The sequence below is a fragment of the Carcharodon carcharias genome, chromosome 4 (genome assembly GCF_017639515.1).
Source record: "Carcharodon carcharias isolate sCarCar2 chromosome 4, sCarCar2.pri, whole genome shotgun sequence".
Classification (NCBI taxonomy): Eukaryota; Metazoa; Chordata; class Chondrichthyes; order Lamniformes; family Lamnidae; genus Carcharodon; species Carcharodon carcharias.
Window position 1 is genome coordinate 171786941 of NC_054470.1, and position 22307 is coordinate 171809247.

Genomic DNA, 22307 nt, shown 5'->3' on the forward strand with positions numbered 1-22307 from the left:
TGCAAAAGTCACATGCACCACTTTTTTTTGCCTGTGTCACTCTCCCTCAGAAGGTGCCACTGCTATCACTTGTTGAGATGAGATTCTATATAAATGTAGTGCTATAAAAATGTGACTTCCCTGCTAGTATTTTAGTACAATTTCCTGAATTTTTTTTGGCATTATGAGGAACTATCAGGAAAGTTGTGAGGTGCCAGTCTCATTATGAATACCTCCACTGCATGCTGTTGTAAGACATCTTAAAAAGCTGAAAAACAAACTTCCCACCCACAGGAATTGGTTTCCCTAAAATGTAAATAGGATTTACAGAATAATAGTGATGAGTAATCTCCACTTCCAAACAGGCTAACAACTGTCGAGTAAGATACTCAAGTTGGCAAATATGAAGGTTGACCAAGCCTAGGATTCTTAATCTTACAGGTCCATAGACCTACATCAAAGCTACAAGGCTACCTTTTTCTGACATAAAGCACTGAGCCATTGCTAACAGCCCATATTGTTCGAAGTAAGTTATACTTTTCCCCTCTACCAGCCCCACCCGATACTCCTGCAACAGGATGACATTGCACCTTTAATGAACAGAATTCCATACTGTTAGCATCAAATGCTTAAAGGGTTAATAACGCACAGGCCAAAATAACCACAAAGGTCCCAGGCTCATTATAATGCAATGTCAGCCTAGCTCACAGACCCCAGGGTCTTTCAGCTGAATAATCAGTAAACTAAACCGCAAATAGCTGCCTACCCATACCTCTGACACCTTGTTGAAACCTTATTCTGAGAACCATCTTGGGGCTTGAAAGCAGCAAAGCAATAGAATCATTTTAAACAAACTATTTTGACATTTACTGACCAATTCTGTACATTCAATATCTCTGGCTTGTTGACCCCCTTCGCCCCACCCCCAGCCTCCCTCCGCAGAGGCAGAAATGGGTCCATCAGTAAAAATAAGAACACTCTTCGACAATGAAATAACCTTTCCGGGGAATAAACTAGAATTGGTGACTTAATGGTCTTACACGCTGACATTTTCGTGGAATTCCCTTCCAAAGACCTAAGGAAAGGGCATTCTGAAACTCTAATTTTCGGCATGGAATGTTAGTCCCACGGTAAAACAAAACAAATTAATTTGTTGAGATCAATCATCTTGATTTGTCTCATAGTGTGGGCAAGTGAGTTTTCTCAATTTCAAAGCGAAAGATAACACTTTGGGAACTGCCTGGAATTCGACACAGCAGGAAATGTCTGTCCAATTGTTTTTTTATTTATTCAGGAGTCTCTGCTCAATGACTGATGGACCTTCTTTAGGGATTCAGCTGTTCTGAAACATAATTTGTTCCCCAGGGAATGCTTTAAGCAGGATTTTAAATGTTTCACTGCTACAGTTGAAGAAGCCTCTTGTTAAAAGCCATCAGCTCTTTTCCCAGAGCTGGTAATCATTGCTCAAAGTAAATGCATTTTCTTTTTCCAATCATAATGCAATGGTTCTTGCAGCATGCGCCATCTGTTTATTGCAGCCAGGTCGGGCACGAGATGGTTCAGTTTACATCAGGCCTCATTCATGAATGATCCCAATGTTTTAACTCCAGCATTACAAGTGGACTCCATACTTCAACACGTTCCATTTCTTCCAGCGGTCATTCTTAAGAGTCCCTCTTGAGCAAGATTGCCCAATTAGTACTGATTCACAGCTGGCTTTGTACAGTTATACATTTGTTCATCATGTAATTTGCTGGGACTGACCAACATCATTTCACAGAATAGCCATTTAGAGAGAACTTTATCATCCCATTAGTCTGAACTGGATTCAGCTCAGGTCCAAGACTTGGATGTTTTGTTCCAGCCTATAACAATACCTACAAAATCTCCTCTTCACACCCACTCACATCAGTAAAAATGTTTTGTCTTTCAGAAAAGGAATAAAATGACGAGGAAACTGACTCTAAAATGGCATAATGAGTAAGGACACAAAATGCTGTCATTTCATGTTGTGGCTCGATGGGGCTCCCAAGGTTGTCTGACCAGTTCACCAAAAGCACAGAGGATAGAAATAATGCAGGATTGGAATGTAGCAAGAAATTTGCAATTGTCATCTTAAATGATGCCTGATAGCAAATCACACTGTCAAGTGTTTTCCTCAAGAAAAGTAACATGAAATTCATATTTCATATTTGGCCTAACATTACTAAAATGTCTGAAAACAACTCTCTTTAGGACTGATTTAAGCATCAAGGATAGATGTATTTGCAATTACTTTAATGTCTGCACAGGTTTTTATGGTAATAGCTATTCTCCATTTTGGCTAGCTATTACACACCCCATAAGTTCCAACTCATCCCCCATATCAAGCTCCATTCAAAAGAATCATAAGATGACCTACAAGAACCTACAAAACTGTGAAGGAATACAGTTCAATACCTCAGCATATATTTTTTTTCCTTTTATTCTGCAGGGTGGTGCCTAACCTCAGCTCACAACTTTCACCTTAACCTGACAGCATCAGTGGGGAACCATCAGTCAAAAAAGTTCTCTTCGCGCTTTGTGCTACATTGCATTATTTCCTCCCCTTCCACAAGGATGACCAACTGAGAGACAGTGATTCAATCCGCTGGGAGATGTTTGGCTCTTTGGCGAAGTTTCATATTAATTATTTTGCTTCAGTTTATTTCTGGATGGTATTAGTCCAGTTTTTTTTTACCATTTATATTGACTAAGCATGTACCCAATGGATGCAGCTCAATTAAGTGAAAGCATTTACACTTTTTTAATCATTCGTGGGATGTGGGCATCACCGCCAAGGTCGGCATTTTAGCCCATCTCTTACTGCTTTTGAGGCCAGTTAAGAGTCAACCACATTGCTGTGGATCTGGAGTCGCATGTAGGCCAGACCAGCTAAGGATGACAGGTTTCCTTCCCTAAAGGACGTGAGTGAACCAGATGGGTTTTTACAACAATCGAAGATAATTTAATGATTACCTTTCAAAGAGGCTAGCTTTCAATTCCAGATTTTTTTATTAATTGAATTTAAATTCCGCCAGGTGCCATGGTGAAATTTGAACCCATATACCCAGAGCATTAGCCTGGGCCGTTGGGTTACAAGTCCAGTGACATTGCCACCACATCACCATCTCCACTTAAACATAATTAGATTTTCTGAAAGAGAAAGGTCTCAGGGTGAATTGAGCAGAATCTTGGGCTGCTTAACATAACACAAACGAATTACAATGGCTGGTGAAACCAAAATAATGTGAATGCCAATGGGAAACCAAGCAGGAACTTGGCCTATGTGGTCCTGATTTGATTTGGCAGCCTTCCTTCTCATGAGACCACCAAGGACAACAGACTCAAAGCTGCTACAAAATCAGCAATGAATGTGAAAACTTGGCTCATTTCTAAGGTTTCCTCCAGCCTGTACAATTCTTTATTGTATTTAAGTCTGGAATGAATAAAGTGCGATTTTAGGCAGATCCAGCTGACCATTTTCACTACCATTCGTAGGAACTTCCAATGTAATGCCCCAAACTACGTAATGTTAAATAACTGACCTGAAATGAGTGCAAATCCTTCAAAAGTTGAAGTCCCATCATGTTGGCTGGTTCTTAACAAATCTAAAAACTTGATTCAGTTTTTTGGGGTTCCAATTTATGGGTGAAGGGGTGAAATCCATTGGAGACAGTATTTGGGCTATTTAGAGAAGTTGGCTTGATGATCTTAGCGATCTTCTGTCTCACTCCATCCTTTTCTCTGTTCTTCATGCTTTTTCAATTGAATTTTCATATGTATAACAACCAAAGAGTCTTTACAATTTTCAATGACAGAAAAACAATTACACCAGCTTGGCAACTCTATTAGTTCAACTCGTCAAATACACAGAAAAGAAGCAATGACTGAAGTTTTAGTCGACAAGATAAAAATCCCTGATGTATATGAAGTTGAAACTGCTCTCCATAACCTTTTAACTGTGGCAAGGTGCATGGAAATTTACAGTGACAACACTGTACATACAAACAAAACATAAAAGTCTATATTTTTTTTTAACCAATCCTAGCACCCAAAGCAATTGTGTTCACACTGAAGCCAAATGCAGTGCATATGTCAGCGTACCTTATCAGAGACAGTTCTTCAATCTCTCTCTGTGCGGTTATATACCAGGACTAAACCAATCAAACAGCAACCACGGACCAGAACTCAAATGCTTGAGTGCACTGTTAGTGTGATTTGGGAATATATTACTCATGAATCATCCTGTTATGAGTGTAAACACACCCCAGGTCATGTTAGAATAAATGGAAGAACAGAATAAGCGCACTTTATTTTACATCAGCACTCTTCCTTCGCTGATTTTTAATCCAACAGTAATACTGGCACTATTGGTGTTTTTAAAAGCACAATCCCAGAATGTAATTTTCCAGCCTCATTAGTGATAAGCAAGACTGTGGAAAAAAAATGCTGTCATTTTCTGTGAATTTTTTTTTTCCTCTATCTATTGCTCTATGACCAAGAGATGGATATTTTCAGGCCTTTCTTTTCATCCTGACTCTTTTTTGCTCTCTTTCTGATGATTACTTCTGTGCTGAGAGCTGGAAATCATGTGAAATGTTCCTTTATCTGATTAATCTTCCACTTCATCCAACAACTCACTTCTTCCTAAGACCTGCAAAGTTTTAAGATCAGAGCACATCATTAGCTAGTCATTACTCTCTGATTTACATGATGTTCCAGTCCATTCTACAAAAGATAGACTTGCATTCACATAGCACCTTTCACAGCCTCAGGATATCCTTAAGTACTTAATAACCAATACCTGTGAAGTGTAGTCAATGTATGAAGAGCACAAAATCTGGTTCTGTACTGCAAAATGAGATTAGCTTCTTCTCAATTAAAAAATAAATCGTTAATAATCATCCCCCCCCATAAAAAAAACCTTTCACCACAGTCCCCCCAACTCCCCACACCGCCCCACCTTCATCTGAAAGCAGGGAGGCCTAAACTTTGCCTGTGGGACCTGGAGAAAGGCACCTGCTCACACCAGGCACACAAGGAAAGTCAAATAAATCTTTTGGAATCTCTTCTGATCCCAGCTCCTGTTCTTGCTAGGCTGACCTGGCAAGAAAGCCAGAACATCATCCCAGTGTAGGCTTCTGTTTAAAATAGGCGTCATTGGAGCCTGACATGCATATTTAAAGAAGGACCCCCCTGGTTTCTGGCAGGAAGTCCCTCTTGCTACCTCTGAAGAGCAAGTGAAAATCAGAACCTGTGGGGTCAGTGTGGGATGTTGGTGGGCACGAGTCTGACCAAAATTTTTTACCATGCACCACTTGGTTTCTCACAAGAGGGAAAGGTTAAAATTGCTCTTTGAATGACAGCAGGGTACTCGGTAATGCGCAGATCACAGTCAGTCTGACCCTGGTCTTGCGTGACATCAAGATCAGTAAATCTTCCAGCGAGAGTCACTAGATAGAGTCAGAGAAGGGGATTATTCTTTCAATAGCAGGGGAGATATAAAGCCCTGTTCTAGCCTACCATCACTGAACAGTTAACTTGATGTAGATGGTAGCTTTAAACCTGGAACCTTCCTGACGTAGAGGTCTATTTATTCAGTGTGTGCCACAAATAATCATATTTAATGAGAAGGATACTGACTATTTGTTTTGCTGCCCATTTGCCAGCCTACGGTGCAGGAAGAAAACCCTTTTCCATATCTCAAGAGATTGTGCTGCGGAAGGCTCTGCTCAATGAAATGAGAAAGCTTTTGCCAATGAAACTGTTTTGTTTTAAACACTCGCACCCCCACAACCGCCCCCTCCACCACACACACACACACACGCATGTAAACATTCAACCAAAAGAAGCTTACAAACTGAAGTTGTCCTGAGCAACGGTTGAAATTGGGCCTGGCATCATCACAGCATTAGGATACGAGACTGTCCAGATGCTGATCACAAGTTTAAACACAAATATCCTTCTGAGACAGACATTCCTGCAGCTGCTTTCAAAAGTTGCAATTAATTGATTCGACATTGGGATCTGGCATTGATTTCCACACATCACAGCTAAAGAATACAAATGAGTGCTTTCTCTCTTCTCCGTTAAGCAGCAGTCCATCAGCCAGGTTCTCACTGCATTCAAATCATCCCTGCAAGTGGATAATAATGTCACCCAATTTTGCTACGCGCTGAATTGAAACTCAATATAAGCAGCCTGCTACAATGAGTGCACTACAAAGAGGTTCCACTTCTGTTCAAACCTTATTCAAACATGCACGCTGTTTTATACAGAAGACGAAAGTCAGTCTAATTAATGGTCTGCCCCAAAACCACTTAATACAGCACAAAGTATTGGACATTGCAAAGTCAGGTTTGAGTTTTATTGCTGTTACTCAATTGGAGAAGTAATATTAATTGCTTCTGGCCAAGTTCCATGGGAAATTAGGCATTGTGTGCAGCTCTTTTAAACTGATGCATTCGTTTCCCAGCAGAGTACAGGATACCATTACTATCCAGGGCTCAAAAAGGAAGATATTTATTGAGCCTTGCTATACAGATATGCCTAGTATCTCATACAGTTATTAACCAGCGGTTGCCAGGTGGCATCAGTACTTTGTGACAAAATGATACTACTGGTCTTTCTGAATTCACTGCTTTCTTTTCTATTTTTTGTTTATTTATTTGTTCATGGGCTAGACCAGCATTTATCTCCCATCCCTAACTGCCCTTGTTCAGTGGGCATTTTAAGAGTCAACCACATTGCTGTGGGTCTGGAGTCACATGTAGGCCAGACCAGGTAAGGACAGCAGATTTCCTTCCCTAAAGGGCATCACTGAGCCAGATGGGTTTTTATAACACTCGACAATGGTTTCACGGTTATCATCAGGCTTTTAATTCCAGAATTTTATTGAATTCAAATTTTACCATCTGCCGTGGCCAGGTCCCCAGGGCATTATCCTGGGTCACTAGAATACGAGTCCAGCAACAATACCACTATGCCACTGCCTCCCTTGTCAATACCACAGGCGTTCAGGTCTGCATCGGTTCCACTCTGACCCGCACACTTGGCTACCATGTTTGCTCTGGTGAACCAAATGCTCATTGCCAGCAAGGCAAATGTTGGCCATTTAATTTGACAGATGAGCTTAGGTGCTCCTTAACAAAGCCTGGTTTCCAGAGTCACAATCCTTGGTAATATGTCCCATGTGGCAGTGAATCAGGAATTCGGGATTGGTCTGTGCTGTATTAGCTGCTTTCAGTGACCCGGCCCTGCTGTGATTGGAAATGGGGGATGTCAGTTAGGGTTCTCCGCACCCCTTATACCTTACCTATTTCAACGTGCCTGTGTGTAGATAGCAGATGCGAATGGTTTTTTGGGGGGTGGGGAACGCACGGGGGCAATGTCGGGGCTATGAAGCTGCCAGGAAGTCAAATGGCTGTTCACTGTTCAGCTCTCACTTCAGAAAGGTGAGCCTGGACACCACCAAACTCTGGATCCACACCCCAACATAAGGTGAGCAGAGAAAATGCTAAAGTTCGGGGAGCAGCACGTAGAGGAATCTAGGCTGGGAAGCAGCTAAGAGTTCACTCTGGCAAATTCAACATCAATTTTAGTACTGAAAAATTCAAGTGTTCAGAAAGTTTGAAATAAGTAAACAACACCACAAAAGGAGGAATTTAATGCTGGCTATATTAAAAAAAAATCAAGATCAGAGAGTTCACATTAAGTGACTTTGAATTAAGAGATGATTTGGTGTTTTCTCTGAATTTAATCTGAAGCAATGCGGAGGCCAGAACTTGTCCTTTAACTTCAATCCAAACAGAGCTGCTGTTGGAGAATGAATTATTAATAAGCCTGTGGTGGGTTTCATAATTGCTGCTAATAAAGTGATGTCCAAGTACTGTGTACAAACATTTAGGGTAAAATCTGCATTTCATTACCACTTCAGTAAGAGACTCAGTCTTGGAAGCTCTTATAGAAAAAAATAATGAAGATGATTTGCTTTTAGGCCAGACACCATCATGACTGCCACTTTAGAGGTACCGCGTTAGTGGGCACGATCATTTCGATGGGTGGAGGGAGGTGTGCATTCAGGTATGAATCCTGAAGCTTGGCAGTGGGGGTCCCAGGCAGTAACATGAGATGGTTACATTTATCGACGCTGCCAGGAACTCTTGCTGCTGCCAACTGTTTCAGAAATCCTAACAGATTGTGAATAAAAGTGTAACTGAAGTAGTGTGGCTCGCATTTCACACAGAATCTTCAGGTCTCACGGGGGCCCTCAAACATCAAGGGAGAAAAGGGGGAGAAAAAAGCCTTACAAAATATTAAAACAATCCTTTCAAAAATAATATAGCTGAATATCAATATTGAGCGCTCCAGTTATGCAATATGTCATAAGAGAGGACAAAGTAGTTTCATTTAAGAGGCTGTAACCTGGCATTAAAAAAATATTAATATTGCCTCTTAGAAACATCTCATAGCACATCACCAGCCATGAATTACTGTGGAGTGACTGGCGCTGAAGACGCCAAGGTGGAAGTCATTTTGTGCACAGTGCAAAACAGCAACAAAGACAGACAGATAGACTTGAATTTATATAGTGCCTTCCATAACTTAGGGAGGACTCAATGGGCTTTACAGACAATTAAGTGCTTTTGAAGTGCAGCCACTTTTGTAGCGTCACCTGCGGCTTAGTGGGTAGCCCTCTTACCTCTAACCCAGAAGTTTGTGGGGTCCAGAAGACCATAAGACGTAGGAGCAGAAGTAGCCATTCGGCCCATCAAGTCTGCTCCACCATTCAATGAGATCATGGCTGATCAGATAATCCTCGAATCCATTTTCCTGCCTTTTCCCCATACTCCTTGATTCCCCCACTGAGTAAAAATCTGTCTATCTCAGCCTTGAATATACTGAATGTCCCAGCCTCTACAGCCCTCTGCGGTAAAGAATTCCACAGATTGACTACCCTCTGAGAGAAGAAATTCCTCCTCATCTCTGTCTTAAATGGGCATCCCCTTACTTTGAGATTATGCCCTCTGGTCCTAGACTCTCCCACAAGGGGAAACAACCTCTCAGCATCTACCCTGTCAAGCTCCCTAAGAATCTTATATGTTTCAATAAGGTTGCCTCTCATTCTTCTAAACTCCACTGAGTACAGGCCCAGCTTACTCAACCTCCCCTCATAAGAAAACCCCTCCACAGCCGAGATCAAAATAGCGAACCTTCTCTGTTCTGCCTTCAATGCCAATATATCCTTCCTTAGATAAGGGGAGCAAAATTGTTCACAGTATTCTAAGTGTGGTCTAACTAGTGCCTTGTATAATTTTAGCAACACTTCTCTATTTTTATACCCCATTCCCTTTGAAATAAAGGCCAACAATCCAATTGCCTTACCTATGGGGAGGTGGTGGCATAGTGGTATTGTTGCTGGTCTAGTAATCCAGAGATGCTTTGGGGACCTGAGTTCAAATCCTGCAAATGGTGGAATTTGATTTCAATAAAAGTCTGGAATTAAAAGTCTAATAATGGCCATGAAGCCATTATAAATTGATGTAAAAACTCACCTGGTTCAGTAATGTCCAATAGGGAAGAAAATCTGCTGTCTTTACCTGGTTTGACCTACATGTGGATAATTAGGGATGGGCAATAAATGTTGGCCCACATGAATGAATTTTTAAAAACTATGCTAGCTTTTTGTGATTCATGGACGAAGACCCCCAAATCCCTCTGTGCTGCAGCTTTCTAGAGTGTTTCTCCATTTAAGTAATATTCAGCTCCTGTATTCTCCCTGCCAAAGTGCATAACCTCATATTTTCCCAAATTATATTACATCTGCCACGTTTTTGTCCACTCACTTAACCTGTCTATATCCTTCTGGAGACTGTGTGTCATCCTCACCCACCTATTTCTGTGTCACCTGCAAACTTGGCAACAATACATTCATTTCCCTCATCCAAGTCATTAATATATGTTGTAAATAATTGTGGCCCCAGCACTGACCCATGGCACTCCACTAGTTACACGTTGCCATCCTAAAAATGCCCCCATATCCCAACACACTGTTTTCTATTGGTCAGCCAGTCCTCTATCCATGCTAATATACTACCTCCAACACCTAATTAAGTAGCCTAATGTGTGGTACCTTATCGTACACCTTCTGGAAATCCAAATATATTACATTTACTGGTTCCCCTTTATCCATCCCGCTTGTTACCTCTTCAAAGAATTCTAATAAGTTTGTCAGGCAAGATTTCCCCTTCATGAAGTCATGCTGACTCTGCTTGATTATATTATGCTCTGCTATCACATCCTTTATAATAGATTCTAACATTTTTCCAATGACAGATGTTAAGCTAACTGGCCTATAGTTACCCGTTTTTTTTTGCCTCCCTCCCTTTTTGAATAAGGGTGTTACATTAGCAGTTTTCCAATCCTCTGGGGCTTTTCCAGAATCTAAGGACTCTTGGAAGATTACTACCAGTGCATCCACTATCTCTGCAGCTACTTCCTTTAATATCCTAGGATGCAACCCATCAGGTCCAGAGGATGTATCGGCCTTTAGTCCCATTAGTTTCCCTCGTACTTTTTCTCTAGTGATAGTTATTGTATTTATTTCCTCTCCCCCATTTTGCCCCTTGATTATTTAATATTTTTGGGGTGCTATTAGTGTCTTCTACTGTGAAGACTGATGCAAAGTACTTATTCAACTCCTCTGCCATTTCCTGGTTCCACATTATTATTTCCCCATGAATTATTTTCTTAAACGTCTGCCATTGTTCATCAACCATCTTTTCTGCTAAACTCTTTTCCCAGTCCACTCCAGCCAACTCTGCCCTCATTCCTTTGTAATTACCCTTATTTAAGTTTAGCACAGCTGTTTCCAAACTAAGTTTCTCACTCTCAAACTGAATGCAAAATTCCACCATGTTATGGTCACTCTTTCCCAGGGAATCTTTTACTCTGAGGCCATTTATTAAACTTGCCACATTGCACATTACCAGGTACAAAATAGCCTGATCCCTGGTTGGATTCACAGCAGCTCTAGGAAGCAGTCCCGAATACACTCTATGAAATCTTGCTGATGGATACTTCTGCTAATTTGATTTTCCCAATCTACATGAGGATTAAAGTCACCCTTGATTAATATACTGCCTTTTTTACATGCCCTCGTTATCTCCTGATTTATTCTCCATCCTACAGCATAGTTACTGTAGGGGACTGCAGACTTCTCCCACCAGTGTCTTCTTCCCCTTGTTATTTTTTACCTCCACCCATATGGATGCTACATCTTCCGATCCAAGGTCATTTCTTGCTGTTGTACTTATTCCATCTCGTACTAACAAAGCTACCCCACCACCCTTTCCTTGCTGCCTGACCTTTTGAAAGGTCACATACCCCTGAATATTTAGTTCTCAGCTATGATCTCCTTGTAACCACGTCTCCATAACGGCTATAAGATCATACCCATTAACCTTTATTTGTGCCGTCAATTCATTTATTTTCTTCTGAATACTGCGTGCATTTAAGTAAAGAGCCATTAATTTTGTCTTTTTAACCATTCTTTCCCCCTTTGACCTATTTGCTGCTGTTTTATGTTTGTATAGTCTGTCCTTTCCTATCACACTCTGGGTGTCATTATCTAAATAGCTGCCCTGCAAGGCCGTCATGTCCTTTTGCTTTGTAAGCCTACTTATATCCTCTCCAGAACACTCCACACCCCTATTTAGTTTAAAGCCCTCCCTACAACCCGAGTTATTCAATTTGCCTGGACACTGGTCCCAGCATGGTTCAGGTGAAGCCCATCCCACTGAAACAGCTCCCTTCTACCCCAGCACTGATGACAGTGCCCCATGAATTGAAACCCATTCCTCCCACACCAATCTTTGTGAGCCACGCATTTAACTCCTTGACTTTATTTACCCAAATGCCAGTTTGACTGTGGTTCAGGTATTAATTCCAGGATATTACCTTGGAGGTTCTGCTTTTTAATTTACCTCCTAACTGTTCAAATTCTTTCAGAAGAACCTCCTTTCTACTCCTATCAACATCATTGGTACCAATATGGATGATGACGAAAGGGTCCCTCTCCTTCCCACTCCAGGTTCCTCTCCAGCCCTGAGGAAATGTCCTTAACCCTGGCACCGGGCAGGCAAAACAGCCTCGGGACTCATGCTCACGGCTGCAGAGAACAATATCTATCCCCTTAATTATACTGTCCCCGACCACTACAACATTCCTATTTCCTCCCCCTACTTGAATGGTTTCCTGTACCACGGTGCCATGGTCAGTTCGCTTATTCTCCCTGCAGTTCCTGCTCTCGTCCACACAGCTTGCAAGAATCTTGTAACTTTGGACAGTTGCAGGGGCTGAGGCTCCTCGAATGTTACCCCCTGGGTCCCCATACCTGTCTCACACGCTCCTGTCCCTGATCACAGACCAAATTCAAATGATCTAACCTGTGGGGTGTGACTGCCTCCTGCGGCAAAGTGTCCAGGTGATTTAGCCCCTCCCTGATGTGACGCAATGTCTGCAGCTCAGACTCCAGCTCCATAACTCGGATCTGAAGTTCCTCAAGCTGTAAACGCTTACCACAGATGTGCTTGCTTTGGATCACCTTGGTGTCCAGCAGTGCCCACATGCTGCAGCAGCAGCACATCACCCATCCTTCCATCGCCATCTTATTTTATTTATTAATTAATTACTCTAGTATCCCTGCTCTTTACACATCATTGAAATTAATTATTTACACCAGTATCGATCTTATATTTAACAAGCTATTTTTACGAAAAAGAAAGTAAAGACTAGAGATCTAAACACTAACTATAGACCTTCATTTTAATCTAAAGACGAGAAAAATTTACCAATTCAACTCACTAATCAGCTACTTTCTATGCTCTTTTTAAATGAAGTCTCCCCACTCTTTGTTTTAAATAAAATCCACATGCTCAACCACTCTCTGTTCCTCACTACAGGGACTTGAACACAAAATCTAAGCTGGCACTCCCGTGCAGTTCTGGGTGAGGGCTGCACTGTTGCAGATATTGTATTTAACATTAAACAGTCACTGGGCTGGATTTAATGGGCATCTCACCCACCAGTTGAAGCACCCTTTAGCTCTGCGGGGGGAGGGGTGGGGAGGGGGTGCGCGACAGAATTAAGTGGCCTTCCAGCACTTAACTGGCCATTGTTGGGCCACCCCCTGCATTGTGGATCCCAGGGGTGGAAAGTCAGGCCACTGAGAACTGCTGGCTAACCAGAGGCCAACGGCTCCTCCCTGCCATCAGCACCACTTGGTGCATTAATAAGCATAATTGACATCCCACCAGCTGCGGTCAGGAATTCCGCATTGGGCCCTTTCCGTCTCCAACTTAATTGGGGACAGTTTTCCTGACGCTGGGAATGTGATACGAGTACACACGTGCCCAATTCTCCCAGTACCTCTCCCTCCCCCTCCATTTCGCAATCATGCCCACTCTGGCGGGCTCACTTAAATTCGGCTCCCTGTTTTCCCTTTCAAGATCCCATGGCACTATTTTGAAGAAGAGCAGATGCATTCTTGCTGGCCAATATTTATCCCTCATCCAATATCACTAAAACAAAAGACTGGCTGACATGTTTCCTACATCATAGCAGTGGCAAGCCTTCAAATGTACCACAATGGCTAAGGGATTTTCCATTTCAGATAGGGTCTCAATTTAATGTCAAATCTGACAGACTCCAACAGTGCAGCACTCCATTATTACTGTACTGTTGTGTCAGCAAAGAGAAGTGCTAATTAAGTATGTATTTTGTGGAAGTTGATGTTTTTGCAGGACTCTCTACTCTTTGAATAGTGCTAGGGGAACTTTTAATGTAAACAGGAATGGGAAAAGTCAGTTTTGCATGCCTTCTGAATGAATGACAATCCAAGTCCACAGCAGTATTTCAGTGCCAGCAGAGAAACCCACCCCTGGCCATGCCTAATAGGAAATTGTGGACGCACTGCCCACAATTTTACATCCATTGAATGCCAATTTGGTGAATTAATCCTTATGTTCTCAGGCCCTGGAGAGGACTTTAACCCAGAGACAACAGACAGCGCTCCTGAGCCACGTTCTCTTGATATCTACACAGTATTAATATCCATCTATCTGCTTGCTCAAGTAACTTTTGACTAGCTGTGATCATATGATCATAATGAATGGGAGCAGGAGTAGGCCATTTGGACTCTCGAGTCTGCTCTGTCATTCAATAATACCATGAAAAGATTGGGCCTTAACTCCACTTTCCTGCCTGTCCCTCATAACCCTGTTTAATACATGAATCTGTCCAGCTCAATCTTGAATATATATAATGACTCAGCCTCCAGTGCTCTCTGTGGAAGAGAATTCCAAAGATTAACAACCCTCTGAGAAAATAAATTCTTCTTCATCTCCGTCTTAAATGGGAGACCCCATACTTTTAAACTCTGTTTCCTCGCATTTACATTTCAATTTGTTGTAACATTTATTGTAGATTATATATATCAGTTACATCCAGATGGGTTTCTTTTTCAGAAAAGCTTTTTTATTTTTAGCTCGTTCTTCATTGAAAACAGTGACTCCATTATAGAAGTCATAAAATCCTAAGTAACATGGACATACCAACGCCAAAACTCAGTGACAACTGAATCCACCCAAGTAACTGCTTCAGTGAGGCTAATTCCCATGTCCTATCATAGCAAAAAATCATAAACTCAACACTTCATATTATGTGGCACTATCACCGTGCTAAATGGGATAGATTTCAAACAGATCTAGCAACTCAAGACTGGGCATCCATGAGGCGCTGTGGGCCATCAGCAGCAGCAGATATGTATTCAACCACAATCTGTAACTTCACGGCGCGGCATATCCCACACTCAACAATCACCATCAAGCCAGGGGGAATCAACCCTGGTTCAATGAACAGTGCATGCCAGGAGCAGCACCAGGCACACCTAAAAATAGAGTGTCAACCTAGTGAAGCTACAACACAGGACTAGTTGCAAGCCAAACAGCATTAGCAGCAACTGATAGACAGAGCTAAGCGATCCCACAACCAACGGATCAGATATAAACTCTGTAGTCCTGCCACATCCAGTCATGAATGGTGGTGGACAATTAAACAATCACTGGAGGAGGAGGCTCCGCCATATTCTCGTGCTCAATGATGGGGAGCCCAGCACATCAGTGCAAAGGATAAGGCTGAAGCATTTGCTACAATTTTCAGCCAGAAGTGCCAAGTGGATGATACATCTTGGCCTCCTCCAGAGGTCCCCAGCATTATAGGTGCCAGTCTTCAGCCAATTCAATTCATTCTGCGTGATATCAAGAAATGGCTGAAATCATTGGATACTGCAAAGGCTATGGGCCCTGACAATATTCTGGCAATAGTACTGAAGACTTGTGTTCCAGAACTTGCTGTACCCCTAGCCAAGCTATTCCAGCACAGCTACAACTCTGGCGTCTACCCAGCCAATCCAAAAATTGCCCAGGTATGTCCTGTACACAAAAAGCAGGAAAAATTCAAACCAGCCAATTAGTGCCCATCAGTCTACTCTCCATCATCAGTAAAGTAACAGAAGGGATCATCAATAGTACTTACAAGTAGCACTTGCTTAGCAATAACCTGCTCACTGACGCTCAGTTTGGGTTCCGCCAGAGCCACTCAGCTCCTGACCTCATTACAGCCTTGATTCAAACATGGGCAAAAGAGCTGAACTGCAGAGACGAGGTGAGAGTGACTGCCCTTGAAATCAAAGCAACACTTGACCGAGTGTGGCATCAGGTAGCCCCGAGCAAAACTGGAGTGAATGGGAATCAGGAGGAAAACTCCCCACTGGTTGTAATCATACCTAGCACAAAGAAAGATGATTGTGGCTGTTGGAGGTCAATCATCTCAGCTCCAGGACATCACTGCAGGAGATCCCCAAGGTAATGTCCTCGGCCCAAACATCTTCAGCTAGTTTATCAATGACCTTCCTTCTATCATAAGGTCAGGAGTGGGAATGTTTGCTGATGACTGCACAATATTTAGCACCATTTGCAGCTCCACAAATACTGAAGCAGTCCATGTCCAAATGCAGCAAGACAATATCTAGGCTTGGCTGACAAATAGCAAGGAACATTTGCACCATGCAAGTGCCGGACAATGGCCATCTCCTACAAGAGAGAATCTAACCATCGTCACTTGACATTCAATGACATTACCATCACTGAATCCCCACTATAAAACATCCTGGGGGTTACCATTGACCACAAACTGAACTGGACTAACCTAAAAAATACTGTGACTACAAGAGCCAGTCAGAGGCTAGGAATCCCATGGTGAATAACTCACCTCCTGACTCCTCAAAGCCTGTCCACCATCTACAAGGCACAAGTCAGGAGTGTGATGGAATACGCCCCACCTGCCTGGATGAGTGCAGCTCCCACAACATTCAAGAAGCTTGACACCATCCAGGGCAAAGCAGCCCGCTTGATTGGCACCACATCTACAAACATTCACTCTCTCCACCACCGACGCACAGTAGCAGCAGTGTAAACCATCTACAAGATGCACTGCAGGAATTTACCAAGAATCCTTAGACAGCACCTTCCAAACTCACGACTGCTACTAAATAGAAGGACAAGGGCAGCAGATAGATGGGAACACCATCACCTGGAAGTTACCCTCCATGTCATTCACCATCCTGACTTGGAAATACATTGCCGTTCCTTCACTGTTGCTGGGTCAAAATCCTGGAGCTCCCTCCGTAACAGCACTGTGGGTGTACCTACAGCACAAGGAATGTAGTGGTTCAGGAAGGCATCTCACCACCAGCTTCTCAAAGGCAACTAGGGATGGGCAATAACTGCTGGCCCAGCCAGTGAAGCTCACATCCCATCAACTAATAAAAAAAAGTTTAGAAACAAACTTATGGTTTCAATTCACAAGTCTAAGTGCAAACTAAGAAACATCCATTCACTACTATTCTCTGCTTTTCATTCTTCATGGTAAAGATTTTTCTCCATGCCATTAGAAATGCAATGCATCATCACGAGTGGCTATTGAGGCCAAGCCATCTAATAGAGAAATAGATAAATATTTAAAGAGAAAAGGTATTAAAGAATATGGGGAAGCAAGGGTAAATGCACTTGGGAGTGGATAGCTCTAGTGTGCAGCTAACCCTGGAAGTGGCATGATGGGCCAAATGGCCTCCTAATGTGAAGTTTCAATAATTCTAAAAACGAGTGGAATGACTAACTTTGAAGATTAATATTAAGTAAATTGATACAAGTTCATACTTGTAATGCAGTATTTAATTAGTCTTGCTCTCCATCCAGACAGGAATTTAAACCTTCGTTCAAAACACAAATGGATAAACTCCAGGAATAGAAATTTCCATTTTGCCAAGTACACTTAATCAGGAATTTGTAATATTTGTTCACTCAACATAGTATTTCAAAAGATTTTTTTCAGGGGTTTTTTTTTTGAAATTGGCACTTAGTTCCATCTTGCCGGGAGACCGACAGTAACTAATGACAATGAATTCCTATATATGTTACATTTAACCCACAGATAAAGTCAAAGTGACTTTGCCCAGAAGGTGAATATAACTCATGCAGAAATTTCTACCCATATACCCTAAAAGTTAATATTTCAGAAAACAGCTAAGGGTGCCGAAAATAGTTTTTAAAAAGTGTTTTAATGCAATGGATGCAGGTCCTTTTCGACTGTTTTGTTTTCTCACAACAGTATAACTTACTAAGAGCGTCTATTTTCTGCAGATCCTAAACAGTAATCAGACACACCTATGCAGCTTAACCCACTCCTTGTGACAGTTTATTGCTCACAGTTTACAAGGCCCGGTATGATAGGAAGCCAATTGGCCGAGGGACAAATAATTTTTTTTAAAAATGAAAGTGTGGGATGTGAGTTGTGGATTCACACATGACCCATTCACCCCTGGGCTCTGGGTTTGAAAACGTTTTATTGACTGCAAGGGTTCTGCGGTGAAATCTGGTCAGGTAAGCCTCGAGGCTCTGATACTGCACTAGCAACCCAGAGGTCTCAGGTACAAATCTCACTATGGTAAGATGTAAAATGGAATTCAAAAATTCATTTGGGAGATAGAACCAGAGAGGCAGAGCATAACTGTAATTTGTAGTTATGAAGATCAAGGAGGCTGACACTGATGTCCATCTAAATAAGCTACAGGGGTTGGATAGGCTCCTTTGCTCTAGTCTCCTGGCTTGACTTGAAATTGTGATCTGGATGCACCTTCTCCACAGCATTTAAATGCTTCTCTGGAATTGATCCAATAATCTGCGACAGCACAAATCAAAATAATACAGATGGCTGAGAATCTCCTCTTGGAGGGTCTGCTCCAAGTGATGAGAGAACCCAAAGGGTGAGGGAGTTGTCAGTTTTCACTGCTACTGGATGCCCATGTCATCTCCTTGGGCCAAAATGCCACACTTCAGTCTTGCACCCTCCGGGGTTTGAATGTTTCTCAGTTCCAAAGAGTCTGTATTGCAACGCCACACCGAATGAAGGTTGGTGCCTGAAACTGTGCATAGTGATTAAGGTGGCTCTAATCAGGGCCTGAGCAGTATTAGCAATGGCATCTAACAGACTTGCTTTTAAGTGACACAGGCAAGGAGTCCAGTTGAAAACTTGAAGTCACTTACGGAGGAACAATTGGATCCTATAAAGAAGGATGGTAGGATCTTTAGGGTACATACTATTACGTGGTATTTACAAAACAAAAACAAGCCATTCGGCTCAGCAGGCTTATGCCAAGTGTTCATGCACCACATGAGCTCCCTCCTGCCTTATTTCACCCCATATATATATGTACATAAAAAACTATTAAGCTATTTCTATTTTTTGAAAAGCCTCCTGACTTGATCTGCTCGAATTGCACCTGATACTGAGATGAGGAAATTTCAGCAATCACACTGCTGCCTGCTCATCGGGCTGCCATTGGCATCTTCCTGTGAGGGGTTAAAAAGAAGCGACAATACAGCTAAAGAAAAATAGATCACATTTCAGTGCACTCCACTCCTAGATATCCACAGAGATAAAAAATCACCGTCTGATATCAAACAAAGGGCATCTGTGCAACGGACTGACACCAGAAAATTGATCTCTGACACAACGAGCGTTATTTAGTCAGCATCTGTTTCCAGGCTCTCTTTCTCAGCCTGCTGGGATAGAGATCTCGGCTTCAGACTTGAATTTCAACAGACCAGTCTAAACCAATTTTGCCTCCACAAATATGCAAGTCATGACATGAACAAAAAGGAAAAAAAAATACGGTGCCATTCACAATGCCAATGCCATCCTGGAGTAAAAGCATATTGGGCCCATCTGGTATGAAACACAAAGTTTATACACAGACTCTAGCCTCAAAATTACAGTGATGAATATCAGCACAAAATCACTGAGTGTTCCATCCAAATTCTTTGCCTAGGCTTCTACAGGAGGTGTTAATCCGTGCTCATATGTAGTTCCTTTAGTATTTACATAGGTTAAGGCTCTTACAAAAATAGTCAACAAACATATTGCATTGATAGACAGGATAACTTCAAGGCCATTGTAGTTCAGACATTGCAATTTGTCAGCACTTATGAGATGAAAGCTTGGAGTATAGCCAGACTCGGCTCCCTCAGAATATTTCGTAAAATTTTTGCCCTCCAACAAGTTCTCTTTTTGTTCAAATTCAGCGCAAATTCAGATTAATTCTGAAGTCGCAGTTTCCAAGCAAATAAATACTTTTTGGATCATGCATTTCATTTCCAAGAGCAGCAAGAAAAGCAAACAGCCCCACAAGACTTTTTATTCTTTCCCTTGGATTTCGGATGTTTCAAAGTCAAGCACTACAGCATGAATTCGACTCTTAAAGCAAGATTCTCTCCAATAACTTCCTGCCCCTTCTTCACTGGGTTAATGCCTGAATGTACCTAACTATCTTTCTTTTTAAAATAGTGAGTTAGGAGGTGAAAAATGGTCTTGTGTAAGTTGTGATATGTTTAATGTACCACATTTTGGGGGAGAAGAATGTTAAGTAGTTCTCAGGGTTTTTCCATTTAATGGAATTCCCAGTCTCCGCTTGGAATAATTTGGAACATATGAACTGGAGAAGGCTATTCAGTCCCTCGAGTCTGTTCAGCCAGTCGATTAGATCACGGCTGATCTGTTTCTCAACTCCGTGTACCAGCCTTGGTTCTGTGGCACTTAATACCCTTACCTAACAGAAATCTATCATTCTGTTTGGACAATTTCAATTGAACTAGCCTTCACATCATCTTACAGGAGGGTTTAGATTTCCACTGCGCTTTGTATGAAGAAGTGCTTCCTGACATCCCCTTTGAGTAGGCTAGCTCTAATTTTATGATAGAGGGAAACATTTGGCAGCTATTCACTTGAGTATACGATGGGTGTTTACTATGATAGATATGGTCTGAAATGACAAAAACCCTCCATCTGGCGTCATGGGTCCTGTGCATTTTTAAATTTATTCATTCATGGGAACGTGGGCATCGCTGGATCGGCCAGCATATGATGCCCATCCCTAACTGCCCTTGAGAAGTGATGAGCCTGCAATCTGTGTGTTGCAGGTACATGCAAGGCTGTTAGAAAAGGAGCTCCAGGATTTTGACCCAGTGACAGTGAAGAAATGTTGTATACAAGCCAACTACCAGTGTTTGGTCGGAGCAGTTGGATGTTTTATGGGAGGCTCTTGCATCAGCATTTACTGATGAAAATCAAACCTCCTCAACCTCCAGTGATTCCTGGCCCATGCCTGGTGTTTAATTTATCTGTTCTTCCTCTTGGTGCTGCTCCATATACCAGGGGCAGAAAGTCTTGTGAGGATAGGAGTTCCTGCTCCTATAAGAAGAGGCAGCAATTTTCTATGAGTGCAGGAAGCAGTAAAGTAAAGCAACTTTTTTCTGGTACTTAGCTATTGGGCTCAAGTAAGAGTGATGGGTGGGGTGGGGTGGTGCTGGTGGTGCATAGGCAAGTGTGGGAAAGGATAATGTGTTGGGAGAGAAGGGGGTTGATCCCAGGATTTGGGTGAGGTGGCATATATAACAGTGAGAGAAGGGAGGGGAGAGAAAGGGTAGTAGACAGTAAATAAATGGCAACAGAGGAAATATAAGGCAACGTGGTGGCAAAGATAAGAGGCATAAGCTGGCAGCAGTACACTAAGGGGGAAATGGAAAAATAGCCAACAGGAGGACAAGCATGAACTGGGAGGAGGTGGTGGAGGACATGAGTTCCAGGCTGAATTGATGAGGAAGAGGACGGTTGAAGAATTTAAAAAAATAGTCATTCATGGGACTGGGCATCGCTAACTAGGTCAGCATTTGCTGCCCATCCTTAATTCCCTTGGGAAGGTGATGGTGAGCTGCCTTCTTGAACCAAGTGGTGTAGGTACACCCACAGTGCTGTTAGGGAGGGAGTTCCAGGATTTTGACCCAGCAACAGTGAAGGAACAGCGATATATTTCCAGTGGCTTGGAGAGGAAATTCCAGGTGGTGATGTTTCCATGTGTCTGCAGCCCTTGTCCTTCTTCTAGATGGTAGTGCTCATGGGTTTGGAAGGTGTTGTCGAAGAAGCCTTGGTGAGTTCCTGCAGTGCATTTTGTAGATGGTACACACTGCTGCCACTTCTCATCAGTGGTGGAGGCAGTGAATATTTGTGGATGAGGTGCCAATCAAATGGGCTGTTTTGTCCTGGATGGTGTCAAGCTTCTTGAGTGTTGCTGGAACTGCACTCATCCAGGCAAGTGGGCAGTATTCCATCACACTCCTGACTTGTGCCTTGTAGATGGTGGACAGGCTTTGGGAAGTAAGGAAGTGAGTTACTCGCCACAGAATACCCATTCTCTGACTTGCTCTTGTAGCCATAGCATATATATAGCTGGCCCAGTTCAGTTTCTGGTCTATGGTAACCCCAAGCATGTTGATAGTGGGGGATTCAGAGATGGTAATTCCACGGAATGTCAAGATTCTACCTTGTTGGCGATGGTCATTGCCTGATTCTTGTGTGGCGTGATTGCACTTACCACTTGTCAGCCCAAGGCTGGATATTGTCCAGGTCTTGCTACATTTGGACATGGACTGCTTCAGTATTTGAGGAGTCGCAAATGTTGCTGAACATTGTGCTATCATTCACAAACATCCCCACTTCTGACCTAATGATGGAGGGAAGGTCATTGGTGAAGCAGCTGAAGATGGTTGGGCCGAGGACACTACCCTGATGAGCTCCTACTGCGATGTCCTGGAGCTGAAGTGACTGACCTCCAACAACCACAACCATCTTCCCTT

At 42.5% G+C, this 22307-nt stretch overlaps 1 protein-coding gene across 3 annotated transcripts in view; it reads right to left on the minus strand.

The window, feature by feature from the left end:
• The window catches only part of tenm3 (teneurin transmembrane protein 3), a 584772-nt gene that overhangs the window by 398392 nt on the left and 164073 nt on the right, over positions 1-22307 (minus strand). Inside the window, exon 1 of one of the 3 annotated variants that reach the window (XM_041186063.1) lies at positions 4105-4142. The exons of the other annotated variants lie outside the window; for them this stretch is intronic. The gene's annotated coding sequence lies outside the window, so the exon portion shown is untranslated. Of the gene's footprint in view, positions 1-4104; positions 4143-22307 lie in introns of those variants that run through there. 3 annotated transcript variants of the gene reach the window in all.